General features: G+C 45.3%; 1 protein-coding gene across 1 annotated transcript in view; it reads left to right on the top strand.

Moving 5' to 3' along the window:
* Positions 1 to 16147, top strand: part of LOC143768210 (uncharacterized) — a 422546-nt gene that overhangs the window by 75192 nt on the left and 331207 nt on the right. The gene's annotated exons all lie outside the window — the stretch shown is intronic.

The following is a 16147-nucleotide window of genomic DNA, read 5'->3' as shown; positions in this document are numbered from 1 at the left end:
TCTCTGCAGTCCCCGACCAGAGAAGGACTCCGCCCCAGCTCACCCAGCAGGGGACGCCTCAGTGATACACAGGATTCGGAAGGCATCTGTGACTCCGACTCAGACAAGGAAATGGAGGGGTCACCTGATCCCAATCCCTCCTAGCAATACAGCGCTAGTTGAGGACTTAATCTCTTCCATCCATCGGGTGCTGGACATTTCTGATCCGCCACCAGAGGCCCCAGAACACAAGATTTCCTTTGAAGGACCTCTGAAGCCGCCTAAGGTTTTCTCTAACCACCCAGAGTTTAAGGAAATCCTTAAAAAGCAGCTCTCACAGCCTGAGAAAAAATTTGCTAATCGCAAATATCTGGAGGCGAGGTACCTCTTCCCGCAGAAGGATACCAAAGAATGGACAGACCCACCCAAAGTGGAACCCCCAGTCTCTAGACTAGCAGCACAGACCCTCCTTTCACTGCCAGGTAGCTCAACCCTCAGGGACGCAGCAGACCGGCAGGTAGAACGCATGGCTCGTTCAATTTTCGAGGCCGCAGGGGCATCCCTGGCTCCCGCGTTCGCTTCAGTTTGGGCCGCCAAGGCCACTCTGGCCTGGGCCAAAAATTTACAAGCTGGCCTCCAAGCACCCGCTCCTGAGCTGTCGGACCAAGCGGTTCAAATAGCAGTCGTAGCAGATTACATGCTTCATGCAGCTCTGGATTCAGCAAGGGGTGTAGCGGGGATAGCATCAAACGCCATCACAATTTGGCGTATCTGGCTGCGGGAATGGAAAGCGGACGCAGCCTCAAAGAAGTCCCTAACGCACCTCCCCTACTTCAGCGGGTGACTTTTCGGTCAACAGTTGGACACGATGATATCCAACGCCACCGGGGGTAAGAGTACCTCTCTTCCCCAACTGAAACCCAAACGCACTTACAAGAAGCGTAACCAAACTCGATTCCGATCCTTTCAGAATTCTTCGGGCTGGTCCGTCTCGCGTCTAGCACAAAATCGTAACCGTTCCCCACGCAGGGACAACTCACGGTCGACGCAAAGGTCGGACAAGACCTGGCAGTCAAAAGCAGCCCAGTCTAAGTCCAGAGGAGGAAAATCTCAGACTTTCTCCTCATCATGACTCACGGACTTCGGAAGACACCACACCCGTAGGCGGCCGACTTCTGCTCTTTCATCAAGTCTGGCTGCCTATTACAGAAGACAGGTGGGTCAGGGAACTAGTGTCTTCCGGATGCAAGATAGAGTTCACCTCCAACCCACCAGACCGATTCTTCCTCTCTGTCCCCCCAAAACCACCAGCCAAGGCTTGTGCCTTCTGACAAGTGGTCTCTTCTCTTTTTCAAGCAGGAGTCATAGTACCGGTCCCCACGGCTGAGCGCTTCCGAGGTTTCTACTCAAATCTATTCATAGTCCCCAAGAAAGGAGGCAGCGTGTGTCCCATATTGGACCTAAAACAACTCAACAAATATGTACTGGTCCGTCACTTCTGCATGGAGTCTCTTTGGTCCATCATTGCGTCCTTGGAGAAGGGAGAATATCTCACCTCCATAGACATACAAGACGCATACCTGCATATACCGATTGCACCTGCCCATCAGAGATTTCTCAGGTTCGCAAATGACCAGGACCACTACCAGTTCGTGGCTCTCCCATTCGGACTCGCCACAGCTCCCAGAGTGTTTACCAAAGTCATGGCAGCCACCATGGACGTCCTGCACTCCAGAGGCATAGTAGTCGTTCCATACTTGGACGATCTACTCATCAAGGCTCCCACCTTCAAGGACTGTGAGCTCAGCGTCTCAATCACAATCAACACTCTGAGTCCCATGGGCTGGTTAGTCAGCTTACAAAAGTCATCACCAACCCCGAGTCAGTCTCTGACCTTCCTGGGAATGCTATTCAACACCTCCAGGGGTCTAGTGCTGCTTCCCAAGGACAAGGCACTGGCTCTCCACCTAGGAGTTCGCACCCTCCTCCGCAAACCCCCTCGATCTCTCCGGTTTGCCATGAGAGTCCTCGGCAGGATGGGGGCAGCAATAGAAGCCATCCCATTTGCCCAGTTTCACCTCAGGCCTCTCCAACTAGCCATCCTCAAGTCCTGGGACAAGAACCCTTTCTCTCTCGACAGGGAGCTCTGGCTAACGTCGTCAACCAAGAGGTCCCTGCACTGGTGGCTCAAGCCAACCTCGCTGGCAAAGGGGAAATCCTTTCTCACAGGTCAATGGAAGGTTCTGACCACCAATGCGAGCCTGATAGATTGGGATGCAGTGCACCTACACCACAGGGCACAGGGCAAGTGGTCCCCAGTGGAAGCGACCAAGCCCATCAACATCCTGGAAATTCGTGCCATCCTCCTGGCATTGAGGGCCTTTCATTACTTACTGGCAGCCTCTCACATCAGAATAGAGTCAGACAATGCCACAGCTGTGGCATATGTGAATCACCAAGGGGGGACCCGCAGTACCCTGGCGATGCAAGAAGAGTCACATGTCCTCCACTGGGCAGAGGACACAGGGTCGGTTCTCTCTGCGGTCCACATTCCAGGTGTGGACAACTGGGAAGCAGACTTCCTCAGCCGACAAGGAATAGACTCAGGAGAGTGGTCTCCCCATCCCAAAATTTTTTGCCAGATCTGCCATTGCTGGGGGACCCCAGATGTGGACCTAATGGCATCCCACTTCAATGCCAAGGTCTCCAATTTCATGGCCAGAACAAATGATCCGCAGTCGCTCGGAGCAGACGCTCTGGTTCAGAACTGGACCCAGTTCCAGCTTCTGTACATTTTTCCACCTCTTCCCCTGATATCCAGGGTGGTGAGGAAGATCAAGCAAGAGGGAGTTCCAACCATCCTAACTGCACCGGACTGGCCCAGACGTACATGGTACGCCGACATCGTACAACTTACAGTAGAAACCCCCTGGCGTCTCCCCAACTGCCCCGATCTTCTATCACAAGGCCCGTTCTACCATCAGAACTCAGGGGCTCTCAATTTGATGATGTGGCCCTTGAGACCTGGGTTCTAACCCAGGCAGGGTTTTCGCCGGAAGTCATTGGAACCATGATCAGGGCACGGAAGCAAGCCACTGCCAAGATCTACTACCGTACCTGGAAAGCTTTCTTTACCTGGTGCGAATCTCGTGGCCAGACCCCACTCCCTTATTCCCTACCCAAAGTACTTGGTTTTCTCCAATCGGGTCTGGAGGCCAGGCTGTCCCGGGGCTCGCTTAAGAGCCAGGTGTCAGCCCTCTCAGTGCTTTTTGCTACCAAGCCACAAGTAAGGACTTTTCTTCAGGGGGTTTCCCACTCAGTTCCCCCCTACAGACGACCACTAGAAACGTGGGACCTCAGCCTGGTCCTGACAGCATTGCAGGAATCACCCTTCGAACCCCTTAAGGAGGTCCCGCTCCTCCTTCTGTCCCAGAAGGTGGTTTTCCTGGTGGCAATCACCTCGCTATGCAGGGTGTCTGAACTGACAGCACTCTCCTGCAGATGGCCCTTCCTGGCCTTTCACCAGGACAAGGTAGTTCTCCATACGGTCCCATCCTTCCTTCCGAAGGTTGTGTCCCACTTCCACCTCAATGAGGAAATTTCACTACCATCCCTTTGTCCGGTCCCGGTTCATAGAGTGGAGAAGGCTCTGCATACGCTTGACCTTGTCAGGGCATTGCGTATATATGTGTCTAGGACTGCGTCATCCCGGAGGTCTGATTCTCTTTTCCTTCTTCCGGAAGGCAGCCACAAGGGTCTGCCAGCTTCCAAAGCTACCCTTGCCAGGTGGATCAAATCCACCATACAAGAGGCCTACCGCCTTAAGAATTCTCCTCTTCCAGCCGGTATTATGGCACACTCTACACGGGCGGTAGTGGCCTCCTGGGCCATTCGGCACCAGGCTTTGGCACAACAAGTGTGTAAGGCAGCCACCTGGACTAGCCTACACATGTTTACTAAACACTACAGGGTTCATACCCAGTCCTCAGCGGACGCGAGCCTGGGTAGATGTGTTCTGCAGGCGGCGGTGCCCCAAGTGTAGGGGCCTGTCTGCACAATATTTGTCCATTGCTTCCCACCCAGGGACTGCTTTGGGATGTCCCATGGTCCTGTGTCCCCCAATGAGGCGACAGAGTAAAGTAGATTTTTGTGTACTCACCGTAAAATCTATTTCTCTTAGCCTCTAATTGGGGGACACAGCTCCCACCCTGTTGCCCTTTCCAGGCTGTTGTTACTGTTGAGTTCTCATATTGTTTTCTTGAGCTCGTACATAGTTGCCTTCTTATAGGCATGGTTATGTTATTCATGTTACGTTCCTCCTACTGCTTTTGCAGAAAACTGGAGAAGGCTGACGCCGTCCAGGGGTGTATACTGCAGAGGAGGAGCCTCGGTTAATCTTTTTCAGATTATGCATAGTGTCGCCTCCTAGTGGACAGCAGCATAACACCCATGGTCCTGTGTCCCCCAATTAGAGGCTAAGAGAAAGAGATTTTACGGTGAGTACACAAAAATCTCCTTTTTTCGCTGGATCCGAGTTTGTGGATCTGCCGGCTATTTTGAATGAGAGAGAGATATTTTGAGAGCTATAATTTTTCCATATTTTGGCCGATAGAGTCATGCTATGGCTTGTTTTTTGTGGGATGACCTGACTTCTTATTGGCACCTTTTCCATGCACATGACATTTTTTGATCGATTTCTATTCTGATTTTTGGGAGACAGAATGAACAAAAACCAGCACTTGAAGAATTACTTTTTTTATACCGTTCCGCATGTGGTAACATTGATAAGACAGCTTTATTCTTTGGGTCAGTACAATTACAGTGATACCCAATTTATATCTTTTTATGTTTTGGCGCTTTAACACAATAAAAACTATTTTATAGAAAAATAATAATTTTTGCATCGCTTTATTCAGAGAGCTATAACTTTTTTATTTTTCTGCTGATGGAGCTGTATGAGGGCTTGTTTTTTGCAGGACAGGATGACGTATTCAGCTGTACCATTTTTATTTACTTTTAACATATTGTAAATGGCTATCACTCCTCAATAGATAGATCATGTAATCAGTGTTGCAGTTGACACGTTGTTTGATATGGAAGACTTCTCCCGTGCATGAGCAGGAGAATACTGAACTGCCATGTAATAGCAAAGGCAATTATTTCTATTACAACGGTAAGAGCCGGCAATCATGGATGACCCAGATGGAACAAATGAGTGGGACCCCTGTGTTTTGCTTCACCTTCTTCTGCTGGGGGTGTGGTAATGTTCCCCGATAAGATGGGATCGTTAGTGAGAAGCATCCAATATTTTGACAGAATACTTCTCATTACTTTGTGAGATTGATTGTAGGTAGTTATGAAACTGTATTTGATTTTCTTGTTTAGTTCCATATTGTTGTCCACTAGCGATTTGTCTATGTCATTCAGATTCCCAGACAGTCATTCTGCTCTAGTCTGAACGTGCATTTAAAAGCATTGTCTATTATCCCTTTGGGGTACTTCTTTGCCTTAAACCTCTTCTTTAGAATTTGTGCTTCTTTTTAAGAAATCCTCATTAGTTGTACAATTTTATCTTATTCTTTTGTACTGGCCATAGAGAATATTAGTGATCCATATTGGATAATGGCCACTACAAAATTCAAGGTAACTATTCACATTGACGCTTTTAAAAAATGTCAAAATGTGGATAGTGTCACGGTCTGCCTTATGTATGTTCAGATGAAGAAATTAAATTATCGGGGAGAAATTCTGAGAGAATATGAGGCCCCAGGAGTTCTTATTAAGCTGTAGAACACGGGGAGTTCATGTCCATATGATGAACAGGTCATCTATATATCTTCTGTAATAGAGGATGTAGCCCACCGGCAGGCGGAATGAGCAATGTGGAGGGACTCGAATAGTCCCATGAAGAGATTTGCATAGCTGGGTGCAAAACGCGTTCCCACCGCACAGCCCCTCAGCTGCTGGTAGGTCACACCCTCAAAGGAGAACACATTTTGTTCTAGCATAAATCTGATACTGTTCATCAAAAATGTTGATTTAATCTCAGACATTGAGTGGTCTTGGTCGAGATAATATTGAATGGCCTTTAAACCCAACTCATCTACTATATAATTGTCTAAGGGTCACTTCCGTCTGTCGTTCTTTCTGTCTGTCACGGATATTCATTGGTCGCGGCCTCTGTATGTCATGGAAATCCAAGTCACTGATTGGTCTCGCCAGCTGCCTGTAATGGCTGCGGCGACCAATCAGCGACGGCCACAGTCCGATTAGTCCCTCCCTACTCCCCTGCAGTCAGTGCCCGGCGCCCGCTCCATACTCCCCGCAGTCAGTGCCCGCTCCATACTCCTCTCCAGTCACCGCTCACACAGGGTTAATGCCAGCGGTAATGGATCTCGTTATGCTGCGGGTAACTCACTCCATTACCGCCGCTATTAACCCTGTGTGACCAAGTTTTTACTATTGATGCTGCCTATGCAGCATCAATAGTAAAAAGATCTAATGTTAAAAATAATTAAAAAAAAAAAAAACCTGCTATTCTCACCTTCCATAGTCCGACGATGCGCTCGCGCCAGCTTCCGGTCCCAGAGATGCACTGCGAAATTACTCAGCGTGACCGCTAAGTCATCTGGGTAATTTTGCAATGCATCCTGGGAACGGAAGATGGCGGCAGCCGCGCGTGCATCGCCAGAGGTTCCCTGGATCTACGCTGGATCCCGTTGGGTGAGTATATAACTATTTTTTATTTTAATTATTTTTTTTAACAGGGATATGGTGCCCACACTGCTAAATACTACCTGGCCAGTGTTAGATACTATGTGGGCTGTGTTCTATACTGCGTGGGCTGCGTTATATACTACATGGCTGCTATATATTACGTGGGCAGTGTTATACACTACGTGGCTGTGTTCTATAATGCGTGCTATATACTACGTGGCCACTGTTAGATACTATGTGGGCTGTGTTATATATTACGTGGCCAGTGTTACATACTACGTCGGCTGTGCTATTTACTGCGTGGCCTATATTACCGCATCGGGTATTCTACAATATGTATGGATGTATATAGCAGCCACATGGTATATACCACAGGCCACGTAGTACTCCTATATACTACGTGGCCTGTGCTATATACTATGTGGCTGCTATATACATACATGCATATTCTAGAATACCCGATGCGTTAGAATCGGGCCACCATCTAGTGTTGCATATTGAAGTATAGTGGACATCTAATGTCATGAATGAATAATGACAGGGTAATAGTAATTTCTTTAGCTCAATAAGATGGTGAAGTCCCTTAAATAGGAAGGTAATCGGAGAACATAGGGCTGTAGAAATAAATAAGTGTCATGAGAAAGGTTGGCAGTATGTGAATTGATCCCCGATATTATAAAACGACCAGGGGGATCGGTGAGGCACTTTTGTACTCTGGGTAAAAACTAAAAAACAGTAGTTGAGGCACTTTTGTACTTTGGGTAAAAACTAAAAAACAGTAGTTGGAAGTGATTTATATACGAAAAATCTTTTTTTTCTTGTTCAAAAGATTGTTACAGTAGATTTCGCTTTTCCAATTAGAGACATATATTTTTGATGATAGTGGAAAGAGGGAGCCTCTGATAATCTTGAGTAATAATCGTCATCACTCAGAATTCCCATGCCTTCCTCCAGATAAGCTCCCCGATTCATGATAGCCACACCCCCTACCTTGCCTTTCAGCGCTACCATAGCTTCTCTTTCCCCCTTGGTGAGGTTATCCCTCTTTAGTTTTTTGGGCATGGACCTTTCAATATCAAGTGATGGGATGTTTCTATATGGCTGCCTCTGTGATGGGATGTCTCTATGTGGCTGCCCCTGTGACGGGTCGGATAGAAATGTGATTTGGGATGAGCATCCACATGTTGGATAAGATTTTCAGCTGCAGACTCTGTAGCAGAAGGAATTTATGGGCGAGAATTTTTGTGATGTTTCTCCTTTTATTAGAAAATGTCTGCTTAATGTCAGTTTCCTGACAAAAGACTTAATATCCAAAAATAAATCTAAAGGATTTGCTTTGGCTGTTGGACAAAATGACAATCCTTTATTCAATAATTTGATTTCATCCGCACTTAAGGGATGGTCAGATAAGTTACAAATTCTTAATCCTTGTTCCTTTTGTATAGGTTCACATGCATAATCTTTCTATGAAGAGTATCTGGTTCTAATTGTTCTCCTGCACCCTCTATATTGGATTTTCTCTTTTGTGGATTATTGAGATCGGTGGTACTTAATGATGGAAAAAAAAAAGATGTAATTTTTTTGGGAATTCGCCTTGGGTCTAACAGAGAGGAAACTAGTTTGTAATGGTGCTGTGTTGTTATCTAGATGAGTAGTAGAAATGAGTGAATGGGATACCCCCAAAACCATGGGGGCAATGATTGGCTGACTGTTGTGGTGATCTGTCATATGTGTGAAGGGAGTTTTGAGGAAATTCCTGGATCACTGCACAAATGCCCTTTAATGTTCTTATACTCTAGCCCCTTCACAGGATGAAGGGGTTAGTGGATTATTTTTTGTGACATCTGACGTGGCATGCTGTAAATTGCTCAATGAAAAGTGACTTCTATCATTGGGGATACTGCCCCTACATTGTTACATTTAGGAGAATGAGCACTGTGTGCCCCCAACTCCCCTGACTTTGGGCTGGGGGTCTTTAACCCGATCAAGACCTCCAAAATCTCAATAGGTGCTTTAGTAGGGTAATCTATGTGGTCACAAATAACCTCGGCTGACAGAGTGCGGTGTAATGTCTCGGAACGACACTCCTGTATCATAGGGCATGTGATAATAATCTGGATCTTTTCAATTTTCTATTTATAGTTGCATTTATCTTTTAAGGTTTAATTTTTATTCCTTTTTAATTTTAGTAAATTGTCATGTGTTTCTTATACCAGGTTTTCTACATTTTTCTATTGTGATGCATTGTTGATCTCATCAATCATGTGATGTAGGTGTACTTCAGAGGCACTGATTATTCATATGAAAAAGCGTGTTTGATGATGCCCTTTTGGAGTGTATGTAACTACCAAGATGCATTATGTGTGTATACATGCCCGAAGAAGGAGCTAGATAAGCTCTGAAATGCGTAGTATTAATAAAGTTCATTCGTATTGTTAGGGATCGAGTTACCGCCTCTGCACAGGGGGAATCTTGAGCCATTTCCGCTGCGGTCTCCCATTCTTCTCCTGCCACAGTGGAGCCTGCTCAGCGCAGACGTCGGTCCCAACGTCTAGCTCAGCCTAATACTGTGCAAAGGGTTACTGCTGCCTTTCCAGGTTCTGCCTTTGTAGCCAGTACGGGTCAGCGGCGAGCAGACGTCTTTGGGACTAAGTCCTGCTTTTCCCCTTCTGAGCATGCCCAGGGTAAGATCTCTCATTGGAGATCAAGGATCACATGCTCAGGTACTGCGGCAACTCCCATTGGTCCTCTAGGAAGGTCCTGAACATGTTCAAGTTCTGTGGCAGCCTCCCATTGGTCCTTCTGGGAAGGTCCTGAAGTTGCTGCAGCTATAAAAGGTTCGCATGACCGCACGGCCATGCGCTAGTATCAATTCATGTCATGAGTTTTGCGCCAATGTGGTCATACATGTGTGTATTCAGGGCTCGGCTGAAATAAGCCACTAGAATACCGGCACCTCCGGTGAGGAGATTGTATGTGTGCCTCTTTGACTGCGTGACCACAGACTGCTATCAGCTCAGCAGTTGCTGTGTACTCCTGTGAGATGAACAGGACACAGTGCTTTCTTTATGGGCGACTCTGTGAAGTAACAGAGTTTGTTTCTTCTGCCATATAGTGCTGCCATTTGCCAGCAGCAGGTTTCTCTCCTGGACCCCGGGCTGCGAACGCACCAAATATCATCTCACTATTTACTCGGTGTGTTCCGCCAGCCCTTAACACATATGATGATCTCTCAGTGGTACCTATTTTTTCCTTACCTTTGGCAGCGCTATACCCAGCCCCCACTTCTAGCACTTAGTATTGGAGGGAGAGAGTGCTTGTCTAGGCCTATGTGTGCACAGTACAATAAATCATACGCCTTTAGTGTAGATGCTGGTGCTGAATCTGAGCCCTTCTAAGTCCTAATCTTTTGTATTACATACAATCTGCATTTAGCCTTGGAAGGGAGAGAACATCACAGGAGAAGGAAGAATGACAGAATCCAGTCTGTAGACAAGGATTAGGCCTGTGCAGTCCGTTGTCAAATATATGGCTGCATTTTTGGGGGTGGGGGTGAAAAACTGAATATATTTTGATCAATCAAACATTACGTAAATGAAATTTTTCCTCGGTTAAATTTCTTACCCATACAGTATTCTGTGTTTTGGGGTAAATGTTTTTGATATTTAACACTCCAAAGAAGCATTTAAAAATTTGGCAAGGATACATTTCCCACCCATAAAGTATTACATGGTCTAGGGTACATTTCTGTGATCTATAAAACTGGAGAAAAAAAAGCGTTAAATAAATTTACAGGCTTAGATTTCTCAGTCATTCAGTATTCCATAGTCTTTGGTACATTTCGGTGGTATCTAATACTCAAAAAAAGCGTTTAAAAAATTAGCTGGATTACATATCTCACCCATACACTATTGCATGGTCTAGGGTATATTTCTGTGATACTATCTAACACTACAAAAAAAATGTAAAAAAAAAAATGGCTGGATTACAGTTCTCCTCCAAACACTATTCTGTGATCTGGGGTACATTTCTGTGCTCTATAAAACTGAAGAAAAAGCATTAAAATTCTTTGCAGGCTTAGGTTTCTCAGCCACACAGTATGATGTTGTCTGTGGTACATTTCTGTGATATATACAGTTATATGAAAAAGTTTGGGCACCCCTATTAATCTTAAGCTTAATGTTTTATAAAAATTGTTTTTTTTTTGCAACAGCTATTTCAGTTTCATATATCTAATAACTGTTGGTCACAGTAATGTTTCTGCCTCGAAATGAGGTTTATTGTACTAACAGAAAATGTGCAATCTGCATTCAAACAAAATTTGACAGGTGCATAAGTATGGGCACCCTTATCATTTTCTTGTATTAAATACTCCTACCTACTTTTTACTGACTTACTAAAGCACTTTTTTTGGTTTTGTAACCTCATTGAGCCTTGAACTTCATAGCCAGGTGTATGCAATCATGAGAAAAGCTACTTAAAGTGGCCACATGCAAGTTGTTCTCCTGTTTGAATCTCCTCTGAAGAGTGGCATCATGGGCTCCTCAAAACAACTGTCAAATGATCTGAAAACAAAGATTATTCAACATAGTTGTTCAGGGGAAGGATACAAAAAGCTGTCTCAGAGATTTAACCTGTCAATTTCCACTGTGAGGAACATAGTAAGGAAATGGAAGAACAGAGGTACAGTTCTTGTTAAGGCCAGAAGTGGCAGGCCAAGAAAAACATCAGAAAGGCAGAGAAGAAGAATGGTGAGATCAGTCAAGGACAATCCTCAGACCACCTCCAGAAAGCTGTAGCATCAACTTGCTGCAGATGGTGTCACTGTGCATCGGTCAACTATACAACGCACTTTGCACAAGGAGAAGCTGTATGGGAGAGTGATGGGAAAGAAGCCGTTTCTGCAAGCACGCCACAAACCGAGTCGGCTGAGGTATGCAAAAGCACATTTGGAGAAGCCAATTTCTTTTTGGAAGAAGGTCCTGTGGACTGATGAAACCAAGATTGAGTTGTTTGGTCATACAAAAAGGCGTTATGCATGGCGGCAAAAAAACACAGCATTCCAAGAAAAACACTTGCTACCCACAGTAAAATTTGGTGGAGGTTCCATGATGCTTTGGAGCTGTGTGGCCAATGCCGGCACTGGGAATCTTGTTAAAGTTGAGGGACGCATGGATTCCTCTTAGTATCAGCAGATTCTTGACAATAATGTTCATGAATCAGCGACAAAGTTGAAGTTACGCAGGGGATGGATCTTTCAGCAAGACAATGATCCAAAACACCGATCCAAATCTACTCAGGCATTCATGCAGAGGAACAATTACACTGTTCTGGAATGGCCATCCCAGTCCCCAGACCTGAATATCATTGAACATCTGTGGGATCATTTGAAGAGGGCTGTCCATGCTCGGCGACCATCAAACTTAACTGAACTGGAATTGTTTTGTAAAGAGGAATGGTCAAAAATACCTTCATCCAGTATCCAGGAACTCATTAAAAGCTACAGGAAGCGACTAGGGGCTGTTATTTTTGCAAAAGGAGGGTCTACTAAATATTAATGTCACTTTTCTGGTGAGGTGCCCATACTTATGCACCTGTCAGATTTTATTTGAACGCAGATTGCACATTTTCTGTTAGTACAATAAACCTCATTTCAAGGCAGAAACATTACTGTGTCCAACAGTTATTAGATATATGAAACTGAAATAGCTGTTGCAAAAAAAACAATTTTTATAAAACATTAAGCTTAAGATAAATAGGGGTGCCCAAACTTTTTCATATAACTGTATATATAACACTGCCGCAAAGCATTAAAAAAATTAGCTGGATTACATTTCTCAGCCATACACTATTCCATGGTCTTGGGTACATTTCTGTGATATCTAACACTCCAAAAATCGTAAAAATTGTCTGGATTACAGTTATTACCCATATACTATTCTGTGGTCTGTGGTACATTTTTTGTGATCTATCATATAGAAAAAAAAGCTTAAATTTTTTTCCCAGGCTTCAATTTCTCAGCCACACAGTATTACGTGATCTGGGGTACATTTCTGTAATATATAACACCGAACAAAAAGCTTTACAATTTTTGCAAGGGTAAATTTCACACCCATACAGTATTGCGTTCCTTGTGGTGTATTTCTGTGGTATATTTCTGTTGCATATAACTCTCCAAAAAAGCATCAAAACATTTTTCTGATTTGAATTTGATTGTCATCCATACACTTTTTGCATTCTTTCTGCTACATTGAGGTGGTATTAAACTCCCCAAAACTGCTTTGACTGCTGCAGGTGACCATTTTTTTCTTTTATTAAAAATAAACTTTGTTTCAAGAGACTTAGCAATTACAAAATGCGTAAGGCGTGCAGTAAGTGACCTGGAAGTGAAAGTGCTGATGATGGTGCACGCAAATTGCGAGGTTGTGGCAATGCCTGTTGCTGGAGCACAAGAAACACTCCTATCCACAACACATAGGTTCATGTTCCACTTTGCAGGGAGGCACAGTACACCACTTCTGAAGCCAGGGCAGTGCAAACAAATGGTAGGGTGGATAGCAGATAATGCTTCCAGCAGGCTTGACAGCACCACACAGTCTTTCACATTGCCCAGTCTCACCAACTTAAAGGATCACTTGATCCTCACCCTGATCCTCCTTTTTCCCAACATGTTGAGTACTAGAAGACTAGTGATCCCACACAAGGACACTCTGAGGAGCTCTTTACAACAACATTTCTTGATTGTGGCCTCTTAACCTGCATGCTTCAAGAGGGACAGGAGGATATGCTGTTTAGTGAAGCACGAAACTTAGAGCAGCCATCGCCACAGGAAGCTGACGGTGGGGAACGGCAGATTTTGGTTAAGGAGGAAGATAATGATGAGTCACAATTGCCACTAGCTCTTGTTGTTAAATCACAAAGTCAGGAGGACCAGGGTGCAGGGGTGAAAGACAAGCTGGTAGATGAGGAAGTCACAGTACCTAGTAGCACCCCCTTTTGCAAGTATCACAGTTTCTAAGCACGGTTTGTAGACAGCCAATAGTCTTTCAATTCTTGTTTGAGGGATTTTCTTACGTTCTTCCTTGGAAAATTCTTCTAGTTTTGGGTCGTTCTGCATTCACTGCTATTTTGAGGTCTAGCCACAGATTTTCATTGATGTTCTTATCAGGGGACTGTGAAGGCTATTGTAAAACCTTCAGCTTGCACCTTTTCATGTAGCCTATTGTGGATTTTGACATGTGTTTAGGTTTATTATCCCTTCATAAAAGCCATCCTCTTTTCAACATCAGCTTTTCTACAGATGGTGTTATGTTTGCTTTAAGAATTTGTTGAAATTTCATTGAATCTAGTCTTCCCTCTACCCGTGAAATGTTGCTCTTGCCATTGGCTGCAACACAACCCCAAAGCATGATTAATCCACCCCCATGCTAAATGGTTGGCAATATGTTATTTCCTGAAATTCTGTGCCTTTTTTCTCCACACACCTTTGATCATCATTTTTTGGTCTTCAAGACCTTATCTTGACCTCCACTGTTCCTGTTAACTTTGATTTCTTAATTACGTTTCAAACTGAAGAAATAGCAACTGGAAGAAAATGCTTTGCATTCCTTTATAGCCTTCTCCTTCTTTGTGGGTGTGATGACGCAGCATTTTATCTTAATTAGCCAGATGTCTATTTTTGGCAAGCCAGGAAGAATAGACTGTTATCTATTGACTTTTGAATTTGTGTTTCTTTCTGGTTGGTCAAGAAAACAGACATTTTTTCATGTAAGCCTGTAATATTGACTTGTAAGGCTAATTTCACACTTGCGTTGGGCAGAGCTGGGAAGAACTGCGTACTTCTTCCGTGAAGCCCCGCCCACTGCTGCACCTCTTCCATTCAGCTCCGTCTACGTCTGCATGCGTCCTTCGTACCTATCTTTAACATTGGGTATGCAGGCCATGCGGATGCCTCTGCATGCGTCGTTTTGACGCTGCGCCGACCGCAACAAAATGCAACATGTTACAGAATGGAAGAGGTGCGGAAGTGGGCGGGGCTTAACAGAGGAGGTACACAGCCCTTTGCCGCTCTGCCCAACGCAAGTGTGAAAGTAGCCTAAGTTGAAAATTTGTTGTAACATATTGTACTCTTATCCTGGATGACTAGTGATTCAGGGTCATGGAACAATGATGTTTACTGATATGTTAATACACATTTTCCAGGCCAGCCAAAATAGAGGAAGAAAAACTATACAAATAGATTACATAATCAAACAATGCGAGTTGGTCTTATCACCATTCTTCCTTTACCTGTGAATACTGGATGAAGGACAGTTGTTAACTATAAAAAGAGGTTATATGCCTCTGTAACATGAGACAGAGATTCAGCCAAGACATCCAGACATCAAAAAGAACAAATCACAAATCCATGGCTACATTTGTGGTAGTCAGGATTTGGACCCACTGGTCACCTGAGCCCCAAGGGTGCCAGGAATGAGGCTCTTCTTGGCTTCCTGTCGCAGCTCCTACGTAGGCGTACTTTATCTGCCCTGTTGAGGGCAGAGCAAAGTACTGCAGTGCGCAGGCGCCGGGAAAGGTCAGAGAGGCCGCGCCTGTACAATGCAGTACTTTGCTCTGCCCTCAACAGGGCAGACAAAGTACGCCTGCGCCGGAGCCGCGACAGGAAGCCAAGAAGAGGATGACATCATATGAAGATGGGAGGACCCGGACCGCGACGCCCATCGGACCGGACCGCACTGGGACCGCCCCGTGTGAGTATAATATAACTTGTTTTTCTTATCTTGCAGATTACATTGGGGGCTTATCTACAGCATTACAGAATGCTGTAGATAAGCCCCTGATGGCGGTGGCCGCAGCTTATAGGCGAAAAATGGGGAGACAGATTCCCTTTAAATGAACCAAAACGTGGAACAAAGCTCTGCTCTGAACACCTCTTAAACACACGGCTCCCTTCCGTACACCTCATACATATGCGGCTCCGCTCCGTACACCTCGTACACACGCGACTCCGCTCTGTACACCTCGTACACACGCGGCTCCGCTCTGCACATCTCGTACACACGCGGCTCCGCTCTGCACATCTCGTACACACATGGCTCCACTCTGCACATCTCGTACACACGCGGCTCCGCTCTGTACATCTCGTACACACGCTGCTCCACTCCGTACACCTCGTACACACACGGCTCCACTCAGTACACCTTGTACACACACGGCTCGGCTCTGCTCCGCTCCGTACACCTCGTAAACACGCGGCTCTGTTCCATACACGTACACGCGGCTCCGCTACGTACACACACGGCTCCGCTCCATACACCTCGTACACACACGGCTCTGCTACACACTGTAAACCCCTCCTGACCCCACACATAAACTTCCCCTCATCCAGCACCATGACAACCAGCACAGCAGAGTCCTGCATATGCTGAGGCCCCTGATCATGTGACCCCTG

The sequence above is a fragment of the Ranitomeya variabilis genome, chromosome 4 (assembly GCF_051348905.1).
Source record: "Ranitomeya variabilis isolate aRanVar5 chromosome 4, aRanVar5.hap1, whole genome shotgun sequence".
Classification (NCBI taxonomy): domain Eukaryota; kingdom Metazoa; phylum Chordata; class Amphibia; order Anura; family Dendrobatidae; genus Ranitomeya; species Ranitomeya variabilis.
The sequence above is the reverse complement of the archived record's forward strand: the minus strand, read 5'-3'. Positions and strand labels throughout refer to the sequence as shown.